We start from the raw sequence: 27,986 nt of genomic DNA on the forward strand, positions 1-27,986 counted from the left end.
GATTTTCAGAGTCTGTTTAGTGCAGTTACATCTCCAGATTACAGGGAATGATGCAGTGAGCATTAAACGTGAACGCGATTTAATAGAGGTTATTAGTAGATTTGCCCTCGCAATACACGCGAGAGAATCGGCAATGGTTTAGAAAGCGAAACACTAATTGCTGAAATACTACCCAGATATCTGTCTGTCTGTCTCTGTGTATTGGTCGCACTTCTCTTGTCTCCCCTCCCCGACAATAACACTCGAAAACGGGGAGATTCCAGCCTGACGATTTGACCTCAATCGTGAACCCACCACCCCTCGAAAACCCAAAACAAACCATTAAATATTCATTTATGCCGACGCCAATTATCCATCGGTGTTCCGACGACCGATTATTTGCACATCGCAAATGTCCCGTGATCGCACATATTCGAGCCAAATTCTCAAAACCAATAACAACAACAAAAAACTACGTTTCAAACTCGAGTAAATTTTAGAACAACCCAACAAACTATAAATACAATTGAAGATAAATTATTAAAATTGAATTTAACAGAAATGTATGTTGATTATAACCGTATTAACAGTAAAAAATGTGAATAAAAATTGTAATAAAATAAAATTCATAATATTAAATGTCTGCATTAATTACAACTTTCATCTTTCAATAAATAATAGTTTCATTCGAATTTTAATTAATTTAATTGAACAAGTTAGAAAAACTTGAGTATTAAATTATATATTTATGTGATTGTTTTAATTTCAATAGATATCAATTGAAAAATATGAAAATGGTATTTATGTAATTAAACTTTTTCAGACATACGGCGAGGATTTTAGCCATATCTTTTACATATGAGACTTCGTTTATGCAAAATTTCATGCGAAGCCACTGTGGTGACGCTGTCATCGAATCTTAGTTTAACGGTAGCTCCATTGTGGCGCCATTAGACTTTTCCAAGCGAACTTGTCAAATATCATAGTCATATAATCTTATGAGAGCAAGAAAGTTAAGTTTGTTTCTTCTTCAGCATTGAGTTTACATGTACATAAAGTAGTATTTTTATTTCAGCCTTTTGGCTATTAGATTAAGACTTGAATGGCGCACTGTGCATTGGTTTCTCTTATTTTCCTGTTGAAGAATACCACACAATCTCTATTTCTTCCTTGACAATCTCTTCAAGAAATGTGCAATTTACTTGTTATTCTAGTAATAGTTCTAGATCTTGATGGTCTGTTCTACAATTAATTGATTGACCAAAATATTTTATGTGTGTTAGCAGTTATGAATATGCTGTGGGATTGAAAATAAAATTCACCATCAGTGTTATTAAACATGTTCTTCATTGATATTTTAAGGGCGACTAATAGCCCAATGGTTAAGTTGCTCTATCCACGATGTCGTGTAGCTGCGGTGCTTGCAGCAATAGGGCCATCGTTCATTGCAGTTGAATGAGGTTCAGCATATGGACCTTCAGCCAAGTCGATGGACAATGACAGTGTTAAGGATAGCTGCAGATTTACAGTAAAGGGAAATAGTGGAATCGCAGAGCATCAATATACTACTGAATTTAACCTACAAGACGACAGCCAACCAACAAATTAAAATCAAAATCATTATAATGGTAACTATCCACCGGGAAAGAGTATCCAATTAATATCAACCGTGATCTTAAATTTACTCAATGTTCACATTGATGAACAGATTGTGAATAAAATTATATGACTTAAAAAAAAGTTTGATATTTTAGACAAAATTTATAATCATAACCCTAAAACGGTATCATTCTGAAGGTTATCAATCTGTTTTTGATAAAGCTTTGATATTATTCCTGAAGAGGCGCCATTCATGTTGCCAAAATACGGCACACCATAAACATACATAGCAGGTAGCATATTCAACTATTTTATGAGTCGCATATGCGTCCGAAAATGGTTAAACCTTGAATTAAATATAACGAAACCTTCATATAAAAAATGTAAGTTTTTCAAAATTCACTAAATTGGGATAATAGAACTAGAATTAACTGATATAAATATGGTAACATAACTTTCGTTTAAGATGTAGTGACTTACAATATCAACTTAACTCATCTAAATATTGATTCATTTTCGTTCAAAAGTACCTTATTAAAAACATTACAACAATTAAATGAAATTAATATTATTCTCGTATAAATAATACTACTAAAAAACACAGAAATATAAATACAAAAAAGAGCGAATATAAAGTTATCGTTCTATAGTAAATATACAGTGAGTTTTAAACAATGAAACAAAAATTTTAAAAAAATTAAATATATTTTGTCATTCATGACGGACGGATCAATAAAAAAAATCGTATATTCAAATTCGCAAATCCAAGCAGAAGTTTATCTGCGAAATAGAAAACAGGGAAAAGTGCGGAAATATGATGGAAATCCGGATGCTCTAAAAATCATAAACGCGAAATCAGATTACGTATTATCGAGATTATCGTTCGATACGGATTACGTATTGTTTGTCCGCCGTAAATTTCGCGAGCAAAATGTTATATATATACTTATATATGTATATGTGTACTCACAAATTCCGATTTCTATAGAATTCCCCCCGATCCAGATTAATGGTCAATATTTAAACAAAGAATGCGAGGCGACAACAAAACGAGCAATACATATATTCTTTAATATATTTATGATAAAAATAAAGAAAAACGAGCAAACGGCTGTGAGATTTATTATTGAAAAACAAAAATGAATACATGAAAATTAGTTACTCTATTTTTTAGCTTTCTCGGCGGTTGATTTGTTCCATTGTAAAGCAGATAATTTTGCGACAAAGTAACAGAAAAAAAGTGTTATTGTCAACTTTGTTCGGGGTAAAATGAAGTTTATTAATTAATTTTCCTTGCGGCTGCATGTGACATTAAAATATAACTTTTATTTTAGTCGAGATTTGATGAATTTTTTTCAACTTTGGTCGCAGATGGAGTTTCGTTGTCATTTAATATTTGCCTATGCAACTTTACTTACAAACGTGTTTAGTTTTACGAAACAAAATAGTTATAGGAAAATTTAAACAAAAAATAGTTATTTAATTTTTACTATTTTAAGTAAATATTATATTGTTACATTTTTAGTTTAAAAATAAAATAATGATTTCAGAGCAATTGCTAGTATTAATTAAAATAATTTTTATTTAAATTTTGTTTCCAATCTAGAGATTTGGGTAATTTTACGTAATAAAATTGAACAAATTCAAAATTGTCAGTTTCAAAAATTAATTGCAAATGATTTTTTATTATTACATATATATTTTGAATTACGTAATAAAATAAATGAACTAAGTTAAACTGATGAATGATGATACAAAAATATGAATATTTCCAATAGATGGAGCTCGTTATCATAGAACTTTTACATATACAACTTTAATTGCTCATCTGTTATATTTTAAAAGATTAAAAGTAATATAGAAGGCAGCGAGAAAGAGAGGGTAGTGAAAAATGCTGATAAACTAAATGGAAGTGTCACACATATTGTAACTGTATTTCTTAATAAAGCTAGGCTTTGGGGAGCGTCTACTATGTGACCCAAATAGTTTCATAATGTCCAATACGGTCAGCATGATCTCACTCCCTCTTTCTCACTCGTACATCTACCATCCCGACACTATTGCCATCTCTGTTCAACAGACATAAACATTCACGAACGTAACCGGCTTTATCCGTGTAAGTACTTTATTGCATATGCGGACTTGATAAATCACATCCGGAAACGAAAAACAATATATAATTAATATTGCTTTTCGTTTCAATAATATAAATGACCGACTTTATTTGTTTAAAATGATTCACTTTAATAATATATCTGACATTAATGAGAATATTAGATCAAAGTAATCTAAACAGATGTATAATAATTAAAGTTTCATTTGAAATTATTCTAATGAAAATCTAATGAATTCCTTAAATAAAATTTGTATTTAATTTGAAAGTACTAAAACCTACTTCTTATTAAAATTGCATAGCTCAATTTATGTGACTTCCGTTAGTACAAGCAGTTGCATAGTTCTATTTAGCTAACAGTTGGCATGTCCTATACGTACGTAATAATCCAATAATTCTTGATGTAAATAAAATGAATAAACTTATTGTTATATTAAATTAAATAAATTTTGATTAAAAAACTATACAAATTAATGAAATATTGAAATTAATTACAACATCTGAAATTTTAAATTGGTAATAACTGAATTACTATTCAAGTTGTAGAACTTAATTAATTTGATTTAAATTATGTGTAAATAGTTGCATAGTTTTAACTAAATAACAGTTGGTATGCCGTGGCGTAGCCTGATACCCAAAAATATGAACAGGTTAGAACAAGGCCCCCAAACATTGTTAGACCAGGTACCCTCCCAGGTTAGACCAGGTATCCTCTTACTTAACTTAATCCTTTTTGGACAAATGGCGGATATATCCGCTCAACTATCATTACGTCAAAATACGCCAGCATAGCTAAATATATATCAATTTCAAAACAACATAATTTGTTGTTTTGTTGGTACGAGAACAAAAAGGGAATGGTACCTTGCAAAAATGCTGGCCCTATAATTTTAGCTACTCCAATGCTTATATGTCGTATAATTACGTAATTATAAATAACACTGAATTGCTATTAAAGTTGCATAATTTTGTCGATTTGGCTTAAATTAAGTGACGAGCAGTGACAGATATTATGCAGATGAAATATCGATCGTGAACGTTTGATGTTGTTGCTTCGTTTGAAACCCGTCGTTCGTTCAATAAATAATCGAAAAAAGAGAGGTCGGTGAATTGCCTGATCTGTGGGGCCAAACGAATATGTGTGTCTGTAATGCATGAGCACACAAAAACAGACAGACTCACACACAGAGACGTATAAATTGAAACTTTGACCGAACTCGTCGTCAAAGCCGCCCTCCTTGTGTTTCCTGGGCCAGCGGCAACGTGACCCATGACTTATTACGAATTCTCCCAAACTCTCGTTTCACACACAAAGAGACGTCTGATTAAACGAACACCGAACGACGTCTTTAATTAAATTCGATGCGTTTTCATGTCATTAGACGGCAACAACAAAAAATGTACGCTATAAACAATTGTACATCAATCCTCTTGTAATTATCGACGCTCTCTATGATCTACGATGCAACAAAAAGTCACGGAAAAGGGGGCGCTAAATATTTAATGCTTCATTTATAATTCCTACTGTTGTTAATAGCACTGCATTCAAATGTACAAAAAAAAGTGTTGTTTCATCGTTTGATTTTTTGTTGTTGTTTTTATAAAAAATAATTGGTTTAATGGGGGTATTTGAAATTCCATTTGTATGAGTGGATGCGCCGCATTTTCTTGCCGTGTTTCGTTTATTAATTACAGCTACACCGTAATTAACATACTAATTAATAGATCAAGCTTGGCTAATTGATATTGTTAACTAATTTATCATAATAAATTTAATAAAATTTCTGTGTTATCATTAATTATCGTTATTAAAGTTAACATTATTAAAGTTCAAACAAAATGTAAAATGTATATAAAATAAAACTAAGAATTTACATATTTAATTTATGATAGAATAATTTTACTTATTAAACATACAATAAGTTAATAATGTTTTTTCTTATTTTCCACGCAAAAATTAATATTTTTTTATATAGCCCAGCGCATCCACCAGAATTTAAATTAAATTTTGGTGGATACACCGGGATATAACAAACGATTTGGTATAAAACCGTAATTTACAAAATATCTTTTTTATACAATTTATTTTTATTATTTACTGAATTTACTCAAATTATAATAATTTCAAGATTTAATTTTACATTAACTATTTTCTTCTTACTTTTGAAAAATAATACCCAATATGTATTTTGATATCAACTTTTATAATTTATAGTTCATTTTTCCAAGACATATTTTCTTCCAAACTGACAGATCATGTACAAATAATTACATTATCTACCAAACATTTTTGTTTTACTAATAAAACTTAACTAATTTAACTTTTTATTATTTTCCAAATATTTAATAATTGAATGAAAATTAAACATATTTTTTCAATTTAATAATCGTTTTTGTAGTATTATAGAAAGTATTTCATAATTAATTTACATACACGTAACATTCCATTCATATTTTTGCGTAAATAAAATTAACATTCGCATCAATTCAAAATAATTGTTGCATTTAATTAAATTAACTTTATATTAAAATAAAATGAAACATGCTATAACGCGAAAAAATATGTATGTTTAATTTGCAATAATTCTTATCATATAATACGAAACGGCCATCAAGAATAATTGCAATTTCTTTTGTCCTATTTTTTTCTTTACTTTTCATTGACCAACTTCAAAGTTTGCTTTACGAGAAAAACCGGAAGTGCTGCACGTGAAACGTTTATGAATATTTACGCGGAGAATTGCATGGAAGAAAAAAAAATGTGACTACAGGGGAAAAAGATTGAGAAATGGCAAATGGACTTTACGGCTACAGCTGACACGATTTCGAAATTGTATGCAAACGTTATGCGAAGTGCAGTTAAAATAAAGAAGGAAAAAAATGGGAGTGAAGGAAAATTAAAAGAAAGCTATAAATAAACATGATTTACTTACGTTGTTTATTTCATTTTTTTTTATTACTATGAAATTAATTTTTGTCTCGTATAAGCAGTTTTGCAAATAAAATAAGATTTTTGTTGAATTTTTTTTAATTTTAAGCGAAATAAAAAGGAAAATATGAGAAAGCCTATAAATATTGTTGATTTACTTACGTTGGATGCGATTTATTTTGTTTTGTATTTGTTTATTTGCGCTATTTTGTTTAGGTAATATAATAAGAATGGAAGAAAACTGTTTTTGGTTGATTGTTTTTAATTTGAAGTTGGTACAACTTATGGACACTAGTTTTTAAGGAGGACAAACATGATGGAAGTATTGTTTTTCACTTTTCTTTCGTTTACGGGATCACTTGATTATGTAATATAGTTCAGAAATGTTAGTCATATGTTCCTTGTGTCTGTTTATTTTATGTTTAAGACTTGTTTCTGTCTCTCTACGTTTACCAACCTTTTAGAATTGGTAGAAAGACAAAATAATCTTCATGATTTTTTTGCTGTTAACGAAACACGGATGGTAGACCGAGCGATGTAGACGCGCGTCCAGACGACAACAACAACATCTCCGTGATCGTCGGCGTCGGATGGTTTTTGGCGATGCGTGTGCTCGTGCCGGGGTGCAAACACCATGTGGCGTCGCGACGCTCCCGACGCGGTCGTGTGCCGGCGCTCTAGAGTGGGGGGCGCAAGAAAGATAGAGAAACACAAAGAGAGAGAGAGATAAAGTTGGTAGCAGACGCCTGCGGTCGGCGCCGCAACTACAACTACCTATACCCACCGACCTACCTGTGGGAAATTATGCCCGATCGGCCCTTCAGTTTGCTTGTCCGATCCACGTCTAAAACCCCGCGTTTGATTGTTGCAACTTTCTGTTATACTATTTATTGCGATCAAATGATTCTAGCCCAACCTCTCAGAACAAACGGAATTTGCCCTTTCCGAAACGAAGATTAAAGTCCCCAAGCTGCATAAATTATATCATCTACGTTCATTTAATAATATAATGTCTACAAGACCAATTACACCTCACAAACCTTAAATTCATCAATAAATAATATTAGGTAGGAGGTGTTATGTCACATCATATAGTTAAAAATTAACGATCAACAGTTAATTTAAAATTATAATTATACCAATACTTTTTCTAAATGTTTAAATTGTAATTTATAAAATTTAAATTCAAATTATTCACGTTATTAAATAGCAACCATCAAATTTGCAGTACAAAATTTAAATTAAACTAATATCATTTAATAACATTTCATTTGTAATTTACATATTTAGATTCAAATTATTAAATCATTGACACATTTAAATAATAATTTATTTATTTATATTTTAGGAAGTGTTGTATTAAACTTTTACAATATACTTATATATATATCTCATAATGTAGTATTAAACTGAAATTTTAATAATATTAACAAACAAAATATACTTCATTATAAATTTTAATAAAAAATATGCTATTTTATAGCTGGATTATTGAAATATAATAATTATTTCTTCTATTTCTAGTCATAATTTATAAAATTAGATTAAACTTGTTAAATTATTAAAAAATAAATAAATGTAGTTTTAATAATTATACAACTTAAGCGGTGTAGTACGTCCAAAAAAACATAAATAATGTAATATATATGCAAATATGCATCATGAAATATTACACTGTAAATATATTAAAATTATTATATTTAAAAATCTTTAATATTCATTTTTCGATAGTAACTCGCATCTGATAAATCAACTTTGGAATTAAAGGAATTATATTATTTTATAGTAATTTGCATTTACAAACTCAAAAAATATTGAATCAATAAAAAAAAATTATAAACGTTCTATTTCTATCATTTAATACTGTTCACATTTTTGGAGATATTGTATCAAATTACACATTTTGTAAAAAAAATAATTCGTTTTCAGAATACATTATATTGAAATAAGTTATTTCAAATATTTCTATATATATACTCAATGGTATATCATTGTTTGTGCCGTGTCCAGTAATGCAAATTCATTTTATATTTTGAAAATATTGAAATAGTGTAATATTTTTGGGAATGAAAATATTATATTGTGTAGATAAGAAAAATTTTGCAATCTGTATAGAAATATTTAATTATAATATTCATTTTTTTTATGATAAAATAATTAGAGTTATAAAACCTTGTGTCAATGTATAATAAATAAAACAAGCAGTTGTCAATCATTGGTTTTCTTTTGAAATTTTCATAATAAATCACATTTTAGGAGTGTGCAGTCAGTATATTTTTCATTAGTCTATTGACGTAACGTCAAGAATAGACAGTTATGAGTTTTGGTGCGGTCGGAGATACTTAAGAAGCGATATCGATCCGAGAAGCGGATGGAATATAATAAATCACGTGAGGCTCTGAAAACAATTAATATTTTTGACGATGCGGGAAGTCGCGTAGGCGGTGTGTGTGTATGTGCATTTGGTTAAGCGATAAATCGCCGGCAGAAAACGCAGTGCATTTTCCGTGTTTTTATTTAGCGCAGAGGCGGTAAATTCAACGGACTGTTTTTCCAGCGGCCAACACACACTATTACTCCGTCGAGTTTTCGTTAGTTTTTTTTTCGTGTATGTTTGTTTGTTTTGCTCGCCCACTTCTCTACCATTTTCATTCATTCATTCTTTCCTTCCCTATCCTTTCGAGAGAGGTCGCAGCTCGAGATCGCGAAGATAAATGCGGCAGTGTAAACATCCCTCATAGCCCATACATATGTGATGGGCCGTAAAATACATTCCATTCTTTTCGTTGCCCAAACATCTTCGAATAATTCACCTTATACTTGGAATTATACTTGGAACATTGAAATCAAAGACGAGCCAATACAACTTCAATCGCGTATCGTGTACAGGGGTAATTTCAATAATCGATTTTTGCTTTCCCATTGCTTTCAATAATTCACATCAAAGTCCTAAAATTAACTTTTCCAAACTATATCGAGAAATAGGGAATAAAACAGTTTATTGAACTATCGAATTAATATTAATACATACGTTAGTTCGATCTTAACACCGGGCACAACACTTTCCCTTCTTCAATTATATTAAATTCAAACGAATATTTTTGTTATGAATTTTTGTTATTATAAACTATTGCTGGAAGTAAATGAAAATGTATTATTTAAGGGCATTTCGTAACTAAATCTATCTAATATTAATAAGTTCTTGCAACATGGTGGGAGGCGTTGGGGTAAGCTTTAGTTCGTTGAATTGTATCGCCTACAGGATTTTCATGTACAATCGACGATCGGTAACGGACAGGCGACCCTAGGGTGGAGGATATAAACTGCATAATGTAACAAGCGCGTGGATATGTCTTGTATTACCTACGCTGTTGCATCGCATGTTTGCGGTTTCGTAACCAGACAACACAAGCCCGGCATTTGTGCAAATCGCACGACCGAACAATCGCGTTTAATTTAACGAACATTCTGTATTGTTATTTTTTTTTCTTATATAATTTAGTTTTCTTGCCGTTCCTTCTGTAATTAACAAAAATAAAAATCGACGTAACTAATCCCGCATCGCTAAAATAATTAGCCGTGTTATCTAATCTGAATTGGAAATCTACGAAACTCATTTGTTTGCAAGCCAATTATAAGCGAGCGTTTTTTTTGTAACTTTTCTTTCCCTGATTTCCGTTTTATTACAAGCACGCGCTTCCATGTTTATATTTTCAATGCACAGAAGCAAAGTGGGTTGCAGCATAATTTTCGTGGGGTGTCATGTTCGAAACTGTTACCAACGAGATGGAAATGTCAAAATAAATATCATGTTAAAATGCGGGTTGGTGATACGCATAAATTCCCTAATGTCGTGTGACACATCGTAGATATAATCGTGTGTCGCAATTTGTTGCCGCCGCTGCATTCCCGTATTGTTCCCTACTTTATGCTTTTATTACGCCGATAGTACTAAATAAATAACCGCGTATAAAACACTTTATGTAGTATAACCTCGGAGCGGAACGAAAAAATACGCGCACCCTTGCTATGCATTGCACGGCTTTATGGCACAGCCGCCTCCGAGAAGAGATACAACGTATCCAGATTTAATCTTTCATTGCCTTACGTGACGTATTTATCGCGAGCGGAACCTTGTAGCGCGTGGATAATAATAGTTTGCTTTTTTGAAGCTTGACACAACACCACCGCTCATTCTAAAATTACATGTGAAAATTGATGTTTGAAATATGATTATTTAATCTTATACGCTGAAAACTACAAATACTATTTTATTATTATTATACCTGATGTATAATTTTACAAACTAAAAATTGAAAATATTGAGAAAATAACATTTCTTGTTATTTAAGGTGGAAACAATCTCGATTTATTGTGTGACCAATAAATATATTAAAATATAAATATAATAATAAATTTAATATTTAGGTTATATAATAAGTACTTACAATATATATTTTTTATTTTTACTTTAGAAATGACATTAGATTTTATTTATAAATAACTGTTTTATGACAGAAAAGAATTCTGCAGTTCTGTTAGTTTTTCTTGATCTTTTTAAATGCAGAAACGTGGAAACATAATATCTACAACTTGGTTTATTCGTAATCATTAAAAACATTGATTATTTTATCAAGGAATTGAATATATACATTATAAGAAACAGTTATCTCACAAAATGTAAACTAAATTTTGAAACGGGACACAACACTTGCTTTTATCGAAACATTACAAATGTTTGTATCTACTTTCTTCGTTTTCTACTTTCATATATTTAATCTCAATCGGTTATAAATTGATATGATATAAAATTACTGGTAAACTTACAAATTTTCGTGTCTACATTTTCCAGTTTCTGTGATTTAATCTCAATCGGTTATAAATAAATATGAGAGAAAACTGAGTGAGATGTATATATTTTTTAAAATTATTTTTAATTGGGACACTACACCTCCTATTCTTGTAATATCACATATGGTCGTATCTACGCTTTCTACTTTCGGTGGCTTAATCTTAATCGGTTATAAATAAATAAGGACAGGAAATAGAAAGAAATATATTTATACGAAAACATGTATAGAGGAGCGGTGGCGTGAGCGAACGTAACATTAGTCCTTTCCGCGCCGCTTATCTCGAAGATTTGTTTGCGGCGAGCATTTATTTTGTTTAGGCGTCGTCGTCTTCGGGGTGGTGGGGACCGAAAAGAGGAAGAAAAAAAGAAAGAGTTACCGCAGAGAGAGGGAAGGCTTCAGTTAAGGATCTAAGGCGTCGTAAAGACATCAAGTGTAATTTGTGTTCGGCGGATTCGGATCTGGAATGGGAGCATTAACGTCCTCGAATCGGCTGTTGCTTTTGTCACCCTCCTCGGGGACCCATAAAACCTGGGGTTGACCGACGACGCCGACGTCCCTGTACATATATATATATTCACTTTAATCCAGATTCCAATTATTTCAATCTTCGATTAGCAATTAAAATCCACCTTCGATGAAAATTTCAGGTCAAATGCTCGTGCGCACGTTGCAGGAAGTTTTATTACGGATTCGAGCTTTATTGTGTTTTGACGTGCTGCGCGTAATCAGGATTTAGTTGTCTGAAAGCTGTAAATTACGTACGAAAATACAAGCGCCCAGCGAAAGAACATAATGTTTTCCGAATTAATAAATAGCTCAGTCTGAAATTACGAGCATACATTTAATTCGTGTCGCATTGAAGGAAGTCCTAGTTTTGTTTTTTCATTATTCCCGTGAACTTGTTTTTGTTATTGTCTTCGTTAATTATTAAATAGCATGAAATCGGTTTAATTAATCCTTAAATATTTTTTTCAATTGCATTATTAAAAATGTAAAGAATCAGATTACGGGCAAAACAATAGTTAGTATTTTAAATAAATATAAAGGTCATTTGGGATCGATGCGAATAATGGACGTAGTTTACTAAACTAAAAATAGAATACAAAAAACAATTGTACCAGGGAATCCCCAACTGTGATTCACTAATTAGTTTTTTGATACAACACCTCCCAATCTATGCATTACACGAATCCATCAATACTAATTTTCATTAAAAGTTAAGAAATATTTTGGCAACATTTGATCCATATTTAATCGGTTATTTTCATAATATCATAAATGTATAATTCATGTTAACATAACTTAGTTAACATAAATATATATAATATAAATAACTTAGAACTAGGGAATCACAATCTTCGGTTTAATAAAATTTCATTTTTTTTTAAATTTAAAATTTGAAAAATAGTTTACAAATACATAAAACAGTTTCTTAAACATTGGTTGTCTTAATATGAAAACATTTTATTTCATAAAAACATAAAATTAAATCCGCCATAAAAATTAATGTCGTACAAATTGACTGTCAGCGACGTAATAAATATTAATTAACGTATTAGAATTATTCATTACTTCAGATCAGATATTTAAAAACTGTGGTTGATAAAAAATATTGTTTCTTGGACACAACACCTCCCAATGTATTTACATGTAAACTTCCATTCATATTACTCGTTAAAAGTGAATAACTAAGGTGGCGCCATCTGGCTTAATTTGGCTGTTAGTATAATTGACGTTAATTAACATATTCATTTATAATGCTCGTCTCGAGGGGGAAAACGAAGAGACGACTTGATGACTTAATTGGAGCGTAAATAAATCTTTTTGAGCACGTCAAGGTCGCATGCCCCAATGAGCCCTATATTATTATTACGCGATCGCACTTATTTCCGATGACTTTCAACTATCGTCCCTAATTAGCGTACACAATGAGATGAATAAATATTAAGCACGAATAAAAAAGGAGCCGGCGTGTAACACCCGTGTACTGCAGTTTCTTTCACATTTTTTTTTCTATCTCTCTCTCTTAAATTTCTCTCCTTTCTCATTTTTATCCTCCTCCACTTCTTTCCCTTGTGCAGATTGCGGGGAGGGGGCATAAAATTAGCCGCTTTCACAGTGTCGGAGCATGCAAGGAGCTCGTTTGGAATCTAAAGGAAATGACTAAGGTGTCTCCACAACTTACACCATTAGTATAAAACTTCTATGCGAAGTTGCATGCTTTTTTCGCGCTCGACCTCCGGTTTTCCCCTGAAAAGAACTAAAAAAAGTATACACACACATACATACAAAATAAAGTGGAATACGGCAAGAAAACTCCCATCGGGGCAGGTCCAAAATTTTCCTTTTTTATTTCGTCTACTACACCATGTCTTTACTTCTTCCTCATCCATTCTCTGCTTCGACTTTTTTTTCACCACTCGTCTGCGCTGTATAATTTATATTGCATTTGTTTCGCTTAATATTTGTTTTTCTTTCGCGGCTAAAGTAGTGGCATAGTCTAGACCCGATTCGAATCTTAATGATATATTAATGGATTCATAAATCAGACGCACTATTTGCGCCCCAGAAATTCTGTACAGAAAAAAAGAAGGTAAATAATAAGAAATAAATTACAAGTAAAAAATGGGGATGATCAATCATTTTAGGAAATATATAACTTGAAAGTTTATATTTGCAAGGAAAGGGTAGTGTCAAGGCATACATTTTGGAAACCATAGATTTTTACTAATATATTTGGTATCATTAATTAATTTTGGAAAATGCCAACTTATCTATCTTTAATTTATCTTTAATTTTAATTTAAAAAATGTTGTGTTAAATAGTATAATGTTTTGAAAAATATTTTTTACAGTGAAAAAGAGTTGCACAGTCATCTCATAATATTACAAAACTGGTATAGAAAAAAATAACCTTTATAAAAATATTTAACTCTTTGCGAACGGAGAAATTTAACGTGCGCTGTCAAAATCTACTATTGTAGATGGCGTGTTTTGTAACTCAAGAGCGCCTCTACAGAACAATCGCCAAAACTTAATCATAAACAAAAATACATAACCTCAATATGGAAGGCAGCCGTAACCGTGTGATTATAGTCGCCTGTATTACGAAAAAGTTGGTTCGAAGCTCAAAACGAACAAAAAATTGTAGGAGATGTTAAACACCGAAAGCTGGTAGAAGAGACTTATATCAATAATAATTGTCGTTTCAAATTATTTGTGTCAAATAACAATGAATTTTAAACGACAAAATGAATAACTAAATCGGAGTTATGAATAATTTGAACATTTTTATTTCTCGTTTTAAAAAATTAACATCTTCAAAACAATTCCCTTCTCATAATCGCATGATACAATAAATAGATTCCGATTCGATATCTTTTAGATGGGATAAATTGCTTGAAGTGCAATTTCCCTTTGAATAACATTAGGGATTTGTCGATGACCAGTTTTTGAAAAAGAAAAAGTTGAAAATTTTGCAATCAATACTTCAAATATGTCTCATATTTCCCACAATTTATAAGAAAAATGAATATAGCGTAAAAGTTTCGTGAATCTGTCTCTCGTCATGTACTTGCTCATGCATAAAACTATTGTCAATAACTGGATATATTTACCAATAATCCGAAATCCTATGTTTTTATATGATTCATCAATAAAATGATTATATAAAAGCTGTATTTTTCTGTACAAAATCTGGATCATTTTCTGTACAAAATTTTATACAAAAATTGCAAGTAGATAGCTCTAAATGAAATATTACTGTGGATATTATATTATTAGTGTGGATAATATAAGAGGCAATGTATTTGTTTCGTCTACGCAATCTTTCGGTAAAATAAGTATCACGATATAATAAATATATGTGTATGTGCAAACAGTAATAATAATTAAGTTACGTAATAACAAAATGGTCAATGGAAAAAACTACAACCGTATCTCAGCATAATTCATCAAATTGCTTATAGACGATAACCGTGTCTCGCGAAAGTTTAATTATTTAATCTATTGACGACAGCCATTAGGAGGTGTTGTGTCAAATTTTGAGAAATAATTACTTTACACTTGCAAAGAAAAATAAATATAGATAATTAGATTATAGCGATACATTTTTTGTTGTTTCAATTAACCGCAGGATCTACCAAACCGTTTTGCTAATGATTAAAATAAGTCTTTAGGGAAATGTATGATTTTTACAGAGAGATGTAGTGTCAAATAAAATATTGAAATATTGTGAAATAAATTATTTAACTTCGTATTGATATTTATGGGTAATTAAAGCATTCAATGTAATAATTATATTCTAAATATATCTACACGTTCACCGAAAAAGTAAATATGCTGGGATTACGATTCGATTAATTGACGTTTCATTTGCCACATGTTTATTCATGCACATTTTGTTTTGTGTATGTACGTTCAGTCCCTGACGCCACATTCTGTTCAATTATTATTTATTTTTCAGTTTCGAATCGGACTATCAAGTGCCTATGTATAGTGTGTATTTAATGTGAATTATTAGCATTTTATGCAGTTGGAAATTAATACCGCAACGACAGTAAACGGCCATGCAGCGAGCGGCACCGCGAGTTATGAAACTAATACAATTTATGTAACAAATTAAATATCGCACTGTCTCCGTCCCTCATCTGCATATAGGCCACCCCACGTGCACGTTCAGGGGTTAAAGGGGAGGTGTTGTGGTAGAATTTAATTTTGCATTCTAAATTGCACTTTGCACATTATATTTTAACCGGTTAATGCACGAATAACGTATTATCATCCGCATTTAAACGTCCCGCTGCACTCTAACACTTTGCAAACGTTTTCATTCATTCGTTCATTAACTTATTTTATTATTAATTGTGAACGGTTATTAAATTTACAAATTTTGTATCAAACAAAACTAAATGATGTTCGAATATATTTTTTTTGTATGTGTTTATGTGTATTGCAACAACGTAATATGTTTTTTTTTTAATATTGTTATTTACTTTGGTAGATCGAATTGGACGCAAATAAAAGTCAAATCCAATCAAAATTTCCCGTTCGCTGCTTTATTTATTTTCATTAATTGATTGACCGGATTCAATCAAGCTCCGCGCCTTTTTTATATTAATTTCCCATCGCAAAGCCGAATGTAGTTGGATTTATACAATAAAAAAATATTAAGTGTTGATTCTTTTCATTGTGAAAAAAATAGGAGGTGTTGTATCAATGAACACGATTAAATGAGCATGATCTTTCATAATACATCTCCTAATTATATATGAATATGTAAGTGAAAGATCCAAGCATAATATTGGCGTTTTTGTAGGCCGGTCTTTTGTTAATAAAAATTGCGGTTTTGTTTACTTTTGTCTGCGCTCCGGAATAATCACTTAAAAATGGTATTGTAGAATTTTTATGTACCTATTTTCATAATAAATGTTGTTTAAAAAAAGCCTGATAATTATGCACCAACCCATATATGTTAACAATTTCTCCTCATTTGACAAATGACTCAACTAAACGTCTCCCAATTTTATATTTGATATAAAAATTGTTTCTTAACACTATGAAAATGAAACACCTGTATAATAATTTATAAATTTTAACTTTTTTTATTGGACTCACCACCTCCTAATATGAAAATGAAACGTCGTATAATGCATTGAAATTTTAGATAGTATTGATGCCAGTATTTTCCATTACGTGATTTTTATAAATGTAATAATAATTTTAAACTGAATTTTTAGTTTTTATTAGAAGTTTTTTGTTTAAATTAAATATATTTTAAAATTCTGTCGACAATTTTATATAATAAAATAGTAGATTGATAATATCCGAAATTTGGTAATTATAATGGTGCACTCGGATGCAAATCAATTAGACTAATCGAAATGGATAATAAAGTTCACGTTCGATTTCAAAAGCTCGACAGATGGCACACGCTATTTGTTCGTTTTGTTGCTTTTTTTAGCGTCGATTTTTGTTTTTGTTTGGTGGCGCAGCAGTCGCCGATTGTCGACATAATTAGAGAGATAGCAGGGAGAGCAGTAAAACGCACCGGTTTCCGAATATTGCATCCAAACAAATTACGAAGTGTCATTAGAAGTGAGCGCGGAGCGTATCCTCCGTCGATTCTTTCAATTAAGCAGACAGAGATATATAAAGTTGAACCGCATAGTTTCTAGACGCGATAAATCTAACAAGCTAAAAAAGAAACAATAGCCCATTTCGAATAAGTGGCCGAAATTAGTTTGAGCGTAATCCCGGTTAAGACTTTAAAGAGAGGGGGAAGAGATAGAAAACGCAGATCGCATTTGCATACTTCCGCCGTGAAGTTTGTCAACACTCGATCGCGTTAGGAGTGATTAAGGCGCAGAGTCTCTCATTGTTTCAATTCCGAAGCGTTCGGATTTTTTTTCCTCTTCGCTTTTTGTCCGCTCTGAAAGACGGTTTTCTCTTTACTGCGACCGTGGCTTTACTATTTTATATTATCATTACATGCATTTCCGGCGAACAAAGTAAACGAACTAAAGGGAAGAGAGAGGTAGCGAGTAAACTTGAAGTTATTCGCTCTTCCGTTTATTTGAGGATAGCTTGTGTAGGTGTGTTTTTATTTTTGCGCCGAAATGGAATTGCGGAAACATCCAGCGCATTATATTAGCTCCGTAATACGTTATTCATTTATTTGCTTATTTGTTTTTCCCGGCTTCTCCTGAAACCTGAAATGTTCGTCCTCTGAAGTCGTCGCTCGTTCTCATTATTCGATTACTTGCATACAAATACACGGCGAAACACTTTGTGCCGGTTTTGCAAATTAAACATCGTCGTCGTCTTCTCTCGCTGGCTACTAATTCCCGCTTCATTACGCTCACTTCATAATTACAACAACTAGAACTACAAAACAACAACAAGAACAAAAACTAGACGATGGAAAACCCGCCTCGAAAGAAGATTGCGCCCGTAAAAAGCGCACGGCGAGCGCTTAAACTTTCTGCGTGCAGAAACCGAACACAATGCAATTAAAATGTTGCCATGTTATCGATGGTTCCGTGCAGAGCCGCTGCTAAATACACTTCCGCGCAAAGTTCGGAGCGCACAACTTATTGGCCAGGTTTCTCGCATTTCGAATTCGACTCAATTATTGCCGCCCCAAAGAAACGCCGCGCTATTTATTATCTACATATTCCGCTCGATTATTCCATTATTTCAATGGAAGACATTCAAGTTTCTCTTCAATGAACCATCGGCAATGCGAAACAAGCCTGTTCTTCACATAAAAACGACGTTTTTAAACATTTTCCATCAAATATCGAATCAAAATTAATGTCAAATTAAGCGGAGCATAAATATAAATAAAAAATGACTATAAAAGTTTTTAATTAAAACAATAGTTCATCAGTTAATATAAAAATTTGTGTTTATAGAAATATTTGTAATTTACGATTTACTTGATTATGTTTAAATATTGAATTTACTTTATATTGATAAATCACTCACAATTAACAATTAAAAAATCTGAATATAAAATTTTAATAAAATAAAAAAAGTTGTTAATAAAAACAATAATTATTGTGTTTATAAAAAAAGTAATTTTGTGATACTTAATGTATAATTAGCTATATATAAATCACTCAAAATGACTCAGCAACACGTGTTTATAATGGAAATATAAAAATAATATTGATATCGAATGAAAATGTAAGCATTTTAACACGGAATCTTCAAAGTCATAAATATGGGAATGGTATGAAAGTTGAGATTAAAGTAAAGGTTTATACTTTAGATATCCATCGGCAAACATTGCTCGATCAATCGGGGAAAAGGTTTGCAATTATTATGGATCACGGAGCAAGCAGAAGAATGAAATTGCGTCGGTTGAGGTGGTATTAATGGTGGTGGGAAGCAGAATCGTTTATGCTAAAATTTTGCCGGAGAAAATGAAAGGAAAACAGCCGTCGGGTCGTAACTAGATGGGAAAATCTTATTTGAATACAGATCGTCCAGGAACAGAGGGATCGCAAGAAGAAGTAAAAAAAAAGTGAAAGGAGGAAAGCCTTTGCCGCATTTAAAAATACATATCTCAATTTTCGTTTGCTATATATATTTTTTTGTCGAAATTCGCATACGCTAATCATTAATTTAAATTACGCCAAATCTCGTTCCACAAATCTCGTATTTCGTTTTTTTTCTCTCTTTTCGTGCAGAATAAAAGGGGTTGGCGGAAAAGGAGAAGTCGTGATTATATTTGCAGCCGCCAACGCCGCCGCCTTCGGCCTCCTTTTAAAATATGGACTCAAAGGTAATCGCAAGAATCTTTTCATCCTTAAGAGATGTTCCCTCGAACACCTCGGAATTAGATGAAACGCAAATGTAGCGTGGCGAGTCAATGGAGTCTGAAGGCAAATCTGATAATATCGAAGTTCTCGGAATGAAAGGAGTGGTGGTAGTGCGAGAAGAGGGTTTGCCGCCCCCCATTCCACTTCAGATCGAGGAGCGTCGATGGCTGACGGCGATAGGGCAGACAAGACGGGACAGGTAGATCTTGGAAGTTCGAATCGGAAGGTCCGACATTGAGTTAACTTCATCAAAGACCTAACGTAATGTAATTGAGCTTTCGTCAATGCTTTTCGATGAAAATGGTGATGATGATGATGATGATGATTATCATCATCATCTGGAGCGTGCAATTAATTGGAGCCGGACAATGCGCCCGCTGCACAATGCCGAAAGCCTAGAAAGTCCAAAGTGGGTGGAGGCGGAGCACGAAGGTTGCATAGTTTGTTTATTGTTCCGAAGGGTCGTGGGCGGCCCTGAAATATGGTCCTGGGAGGACGCGGAAACCGTCCCTGATGGATGTTTCATCCTTAAGCCGCAGCCGAAATATTTCACCCACCCATCCACCTAATACATATATAACGGCGAAAGGCAGAACATTAACCGCTGCCTTAAATACAAGAACTACTCACACACGCCACCGAAACATACAACCAGCAACACACACAAGCAAATACAAAATATACCAACAGTCAAATAAATGCAACCTTATTATGATGTATTTTTTAAACATCAATCAAATTTGGAAAATAAAGCGGAATAGATCAAAATTACATGTCGTTTTTATTGTTACATCTTTATTTATTATATTACTTATTCTTTGTAATTGATGGTAATAGTAAATTAGTAACAACTGTTACTAAAGTCCGGCGTTGATAAGACATAGCAAATGTAGTGTTAGGGGCTTCCAAGTGGGAAGTCGTTTTTCAACCTATAAGAAAGTTCAAAATAATATTGTTTACTAATAAAATAGTCTTATATATTGATTACGTAAATACTATACGCAACTTGTCAATTACTTTTTTTATGTATTTGAAAAATGGTTACATTACTTTTATGACAATTATAGTTATTTACACAATCTTATTTTTAATTTGATATATTTATTGAATAATTTGAGTAGTTTAAACCAATGATAATATAAATATATAAAAAAAAAATCTCCTTTGTTTGAGAATTGAGAGTTTATTAAGATTCGTTTCGTTAAATTATTTCCTCGTCGGCTGCGAATTATGCTCCAGGATTTAAAATTATAACCAGTCCACCAAATAAAAGTAAGCCGTGCGTCGTTTGCAAAACTATTAAATTAGAAGAAACGTCGTGCGAAATGCGTTCCGTTTATATTTTCTGCGAGGGTCTCGTTTTTTTTTCTGCACAAGTTTTGTGCTTGTATTGTCGCGGAGGTTGCCCGACGTCGTCGTCCTCTTCTTCGCAGCGGTTCCAAATGGAAAACGCGGGAGCCGTGTTTAATTCCCCTGGAGGACGTACTTTCTGATAGAGCAGCTGTCAAACATGCGGACCCCCTATACGAAACCCGAGACTTTTACAAGATTTCACTTAGCGCCACACGAACTCGAAACGGAAAATTGATTTTATATAACTTGAAAACTTGACAATATTGCGAAATATTGCGTTCCCGGGCGCATATTGTTATAACTTCGCCCTTCTCTCGATTTATTTAGATTTACGCAAACGCATACAAAAGGGGCACCAAAATAAATAAATAAATAAAAAAAAAAAATGAAGAAAGAAAACGAAAAACTTTTTTCTTTTGGCAACAAACCGAGAAGAGAGAAAAATAATAAAATTTCACTTGATACGAAACTTCTACAATATCAAAGTATCTAAAATAAAATTGAGATCAAATACAAGAAAAACATTTGAAAATATTAAATTATACTTATATACTTTTGGATAGTTCATTAAATTGTCATACACGTTAACTTTCAATTATAATTAGTTTGGACCGATAAATATAAATTAGTGACAAACAAATGGCCGTAATCATTAGGATCCCAAACTAAGACCCGCGGGCCAACACTGGCCCGCTAGAGTTTATTTTCATTACATTGTAAAATTTCCAATGTAAGTAAATTGTATAAACAATAACTAGATGTTTTTATATAACGATCAATTAAAAAACATAATAACTGATACATATAATGAAAACAAATTAATCAACAACAAACAACACTAATAAAAGCACATCAGCAAGAAAATATAAAAACCCAGCAAAGATAACAACCACATGAAAATGAACAACTTCAAAGAGTGAATATAAATCAAATATAATGAAAAATCAGAATATATTATTATTATTATTTAAAAACAAAAGAAAGTATCTCAAGACGAACTATGATAGAAAAGTTGGATGGTGACGGGAATAATGAACAAATATAATGAAAAAACTGAATATCTTCCATTATTATTTAAAAACAAAAGAAAGTATTTCAAGACGAATTATGGTAGAAAAGTTGGATGGTGATGGGAATAAAGAACAAATAATACAAATTAAGACTGATGTTATGATTAAAACTAACATAAATATAAACAAGGAATTAGAAAGATTTGTAACAAACAAAATGATAATAAAGAAATATATCAAAAGAGATTTTGCATTCTGAGGTCAGTGATGCTCTGTTGAGGATGGGCATCGGATACAGATTCTGTATAGGATAATATCACGAACAACAAGAAAAAACACTAGCATACAAACTATTATGGGTCAAGCGGAAAACTATTACAAACTGATAGAGGAGGATTTTTACTTCAATTATATGAGCTACTCAACAGTGCCGAGTAGAGCATTGGAAGCAACATTACTGCCATCCATCCATGTATATGAGACATGCAACTCAAATTTTGATGAATTTAGAGTAGAAAATAGTGCTGAAACATACACCACTGACTTGGAACCAAAATGTCAGAATTGTGGGAGAAAGGAACACACTGTTTGGAAATGCCCTGACATGACACATCAATCAGCAGAAGAATTTGAATCAATAGTAAAAATATTAGTTTTATTATGTAAAAACTTTCCAAACGTCTCTAAAATTTTTAAGTAAGTTTGGTTCATTAGATCCGGTTTTGTGCTAATTATCGCTCTCTGTTTTTGGTAAATCCTATTTGATTTATGGACTGTTTCCAACTGGATTGATCATCAATCGGGAGATGCACGAAGACCGAGAAGGCGCGAAAAGAAGTGAAAGTCCATTTGAGCCGTTAATGATTTATGAGGATCCGTATATAAAAATAAGTGCGATTGCTTGTTTGGCGCTGCAAACTATTAATCTCAATTCTGTGGCAATCCATTCCATTTAAATTTCAACTAAGGAATCGAACAGTCGCCAATAAAACTTTTACGTTCCAAAACGCCATCTCTTCGTTTTTGTTTTTTACCCTTTCTTTCTCTCTCTCTATATCTTTTCAGACAAAATGAGAACGTGAAGGGGTTGGAGGAGGACGACGTTTGTCCTCCCCCTCTTTAGCCTTGTTGCTCAACCGCATGTCGTGCTACGACCAAAATTCGATTTAAATATTGTATATATGCCAGAGCGGGATGAAACGCTGCGACCGAATTGTCATGTCAAATGGACCAATAACCGAAAATATATCCCATTTATTTCTATAAACCGCAAAATACGTTCTCCATCGACTGAAACGGAAATACACTCTCGATATACAACGTTTTCTCTCTCTCTCTCTCTTACATACAAAAATACACAAAGCAAGCGCACTTTCTATCTATTTGTTTCCATGAAAATCTCTGACTACACAGGCAGGAAGAAACAATCAACGTCCTTCTTTCAAATCTGCGACAGGTCTACTGAATGGAGCATTTCCATTCTTTTTAACCAAAATACATTATTTTTGCCAATTTACTAAACACATTTTGGTTGACTATTGTAAATTAGGCAACCAAATAACTTTAGACAAACATAATCAACTTCAACCTTAAATACGTGACAACGTTATACAATTTATTTTCACTAGCAGAAAAAATATTTGCTCAATAAATGTTGATTGACTATTCATACTTAACCAATCATCTACCCATCAGAATTGTAAATAAACGTTGGTTTAATCCGTTTTTGTAAAGGAATATTCAGTCAAAATTGCATATTCTTCGTAAAGCAACCTAATATTCATTTACATATGTTTGCTTCTAAATCTTTAATCAAACATAATCAACTTTTAAGTGAATCAAAGAATATTTTCTCATAAAATGTTGGTTGAGTATTTGAAATTAGATTAGACTTTTAAATTATATTGATTCAACACGTCTGCTAATGGCTATTTTGAAATAGACAACCAATTTCATTTTCAAGTAAGCATACATAATCAACTGCAAAGTAAAATTTAATTTAACTAATAATTAATATAAAATTTGAAACAACTTTCTTAACTAAAACTACAAATATAATTTCTAATAATCCAATATTTTTTTTCATAATTTAGTCATTTATATTTAAAATATATTTATTTAATTTAAATTGAATCAATTAACTTGATTCTACTTACTAACAATGCAAATCCATAGATTGTCTCAATTACTAAACCAGGTACGGTGAGCGTGTGATGTAATTGTTGTAAAGAATGGAGCGATTGTTCGGCTCCACTTGATTCCAATTGCGTTGCGTACGGTGGAATTCAAAGGAAACTTGTTGAAACATCGATGGACGTATTCGCAACAGCTTTTGTCAATTATGCACGTGCTGGTTACGTGCGAACCCTTCTTATTTATATCGCAGCTGCACGAGCGAACTGACCCACACTACGTCGTTCCGGTCAGCTTTGACCGTCCAACATATAAACAACATTAATGCAAATTTAATTGAGCGTTTCCACACAACGCAGTTGGCAACAACAATGGAAATAAACTTTGAAAGATCAACAGTCGGATGTTACCCTTTGACAATTTCAAGGCCACTACATAAATTTATTGTGCACTGTATAATTGAATGGAAATAACTTTTAAAATTACTTCAATCCTAGACCCACTGTGCACAATCCCCCAGTACGATCGAAAAAATATGTTCGAATGGAACAAATTTGTTTGAATATTTTATATATTAAATTCTACATTTTTTTTATTGTATGCTGTTAGACAATATCCGAAGGAATTTTACCAAAAACTATTCATTCAAACAAATTTCCTTTCGAAAAAAATTCCATTCAAACTAAATTCTTTAATAAATTTCTTTTCAACAATTTTCCAGACACAAAGACAAACTAATTGTCAAGTAGCGATATGAAGGCTTTTTCAATGCACGGTATCCGTGGAAACTTGTACTGAAATATTGTCTTTCTAATTCGTATTAATTGCAGTTTGGGAACCACTGAAATTGCAACCGGAATGTACTGATATAAATGATGATACAGATGGAAGGCAATTACCGCACACCAACGTGTATATAAAGTGTCGTTAATCCTTTTTAAGGCACATAATCTGAAACGGTGGGTCGAATCCCCGCGGGGTCAGCAGGGTGATAGTAGGTTTCGGGTTGGCACCCCTGACATTTGATTCCGCTAAATAATTACCGGCGTGTCCGCAGTAAGACTGTGTTCATTAATCAAATCGCATTATATTTGTCGGTCAACACCCTCTTCGCCATGCACCCTCTACAACACACCAACCCTTAAACGAATTAGGGCGCAAAACGATCGACCGAGAGCGGCCGAATCGAAACAACTAAATCGCATCTCCGTTATTGGATCAAAAGGAAACCACTAATCAAGTTTCAAACGCAAACGTACAACACTTTACATACCTATTAACGTCACTCTATATTTCGTCGAACGTAATTGTATACGCAATTAATTTTCCTAATAACTTTTCGATTTTATTCGTCAATTAACTGAACATTTGAGAGCAATATTTGAAAATTTTAATTATATTTAGATATTTCCGATTTGAGTAAAAATTTGAATTTTTAAAGGAACTCTTTGAGGGGTGGTGGGACACGCATTGGAAGTTCAATTAAAGATTTTTTTGGTAAAAATGTGTTTCTAGATCAATATTTCATTTCTTCAAGATGTATTTTATAATAAAATGACAACTATTATTAAGAAAAGTCTAAATTTCAATGAACATTTCAAAATAAATGTTGTAATTTCCTTGAATAATGAAATAATGATTTATTTCAATTCAATTTAATATATTTAAGCTTCTAAAAACATAAAGTAATTAGATCATCAATTTGTGAATACTATGAATTCCGAATTGCAAATGTAATTTACACCACGTTCAATTCGAACGAGTTTCCGACTAAAACGTATCTTGATGTAAAACAAACAAATATATGTCAGCGCCATCTGTGACGACTTTCGGTACTATGGATGTTATGAAATGTGAGTTTACGTTTGTGAGTTATTCGTACCCGGATTCAAGCAATCCGACTTGTATTTTATGCTTGCCGTTTGAATCGGGGTTGCGGTTATTGTCGCGGGGTGAATCGAAAAAGAAAAATTGTTTTTGATATTTTCTCCGGAGTCGGAGTCGCGTTTCGTGGAATACGATGCCGCCCCCGCCGTCGCTTCATCCGCCAGCAAACAACAACCATATAAAAGGATACGTCGCGTTGCGATGAGAGAGGTGTCGGAACAGCAGTGGCGGTTTCGAATTTCCATCTTGTCATCTTGCGCGGCGCAACAAAAGATTTAGCGTGATATTCGCGCGATTGAAATGCAAATGGACATAAATAACGTCGGTCGTTCCGACGAATGTTCCGCGATGACGGTAACTGTCGAACCTCGATCATACAGCGAAACATTTTCCGCTCTTTCTTCGCCAACGAAAAATCTTTTTAGATTAGACGATGTTATGTATGTGGAAAGTGTGGGAAAGATGGAGATGAGCGAGAGTCGCGGCAGTGTGTGCCTTATTGATGGATCGACGGAGTTTCCTCTCGGATAAAATGGAACCGAGACGCTCCAGAAAGGGAAATATCTTAGTTAACATATATCCACTCGTTACTTTTAGCCGAGGAAACGGCGATGATTTATAAGCCGTGTTTATGCATTTACCTGCACGATAAATACGGAAGAAGGTTATAAAGTATATAAATCATTTTGCGCACTGACGGCTTCTTCGGGAAGAGTAGGAGAAGGAAGCCCATCAATAATTTTACTTAAATTAAGTTTGCAGCAACGTATGTACTCTTTCATCTCTTTTATTATATCTTCGGTTTTGTACTTTTCCTGAGCTCCTTGAATTTCCCGTGTAGAAGTAATTTTTATACGCTGTTTCGAGTGAACGTGGATGGGGATGAATTTGAGAGGAGCTGCGGCATATTGCTCTCAGCTTTCGCTGATCCTACAACAAATATTGAAGGCATCGGTGATGGACTGTGCGAACGGGCCCGTATCTCTCGCACCTGTTCTCTCTCCTCATTCGCTCCAACTTACCAACAAATCCGATTGCCGTAGACGCTCATACTTGGAGTCTTATATTTTTTATAATTGAATACACGAAAATACCGAAGGGATAGATATTGAAAAAATTATAAATCAAATTTGCAAATTCAACAATACGATAGCTTTTATATCTCAATGGAATGAAAATTATACAAATACACTAATATTAATATCTTGCAGGTGACCTAATTTAAACTAACCTTATTACTCTTTAGCCACAGTCATAACTAATACTAATCAGTGTAGTCTAATTTTCAATAAACCTAAGTAAAGCTAAGCACTTTCAATGCTATATTTACTTAGAATAAACTAAATGATGAACAATTTAACTCTTTAAGAGACGGTCGGTCACGCATTGTCCTTTCGTCTGAACATGGGGGTATTAGTATAATTTTCTAGAAAATGTACAGGAATGTACCATTTAATTTGGTTGGTAGGTCAAGAGATGAATCTTGATAAGCCATACCATTCGATGTTGATTCAGTTGACGAAGTTGTCTGATTCAGTTGTCTAAAAATTTGTTAGGTCTATAAATTTAAGAATTTCTGGCCTCTCAACATAAGAATATATAAAAATTTACTTCAATGATTTCATTAAATTTTAGTTCCAACGATCATGACAGATGGCACTCATGACAAATATTTGTCCGTATTTTACGTCGTGCAACACAAATTATTATATTTTTTTTTTTTTAAAGCAATCTATCATCTTACATTGATAACTAGCCTTATGAATGTCTTAAAGTAAGTTAAAAAGGACAATATAATAATAAT

General features: G+C 32.5%; 1 protein-coding gene across 4 annotated transcripts in view; it reads right to left on the reverse strand.

Annotated features, from left to right (window-relative positions):
* The window catches only part of LOC108563798 (carbonic anhydrase-related protein 10), a 167,958-nt gene extending 143,382 nt beyond the window's left edge, over positions 1–24,576 (reverse strand). Inside the window, exon 1 of one of the 4 annotated variants that reach the window (XM_017922581.1) lies at positions 24,323–24,576. The gene's annotated coding sequence lies outside the window, so the exon portion shown is untranslated. Of the gene's footprint in view, positions 1–6,782; positions 6,818–7,077; positions 7,236–24,318 lie in introns of those variants that run through there. The other 3 variants (XM_017922579.1, XM_017922578.1, XM_017922580.1) reach the window with 3 other exon arrangements.
* Between the last annotated feature and the right edge of the window lie 3,410 nt (positions 24,577–27,986).

The sequence above is a fragment of the Nicrophorus vespilloides genome, unplaced genomic scaffold (assembly GCF_001412225.1).
Source record: "Nicrophorus vespilloides isolate i.1.1-1 unplaced genomic scaffold, Nicve_v1.0, whole genome shotgun sequence".
Taxonomy (NCBI): domain Eukaryota; kingdom Metazoa; phylum Arthropoda; class Insecta; order Coleoptera; family Silphidae; genus Nicrophorus; species Nicrophorus vespilloides.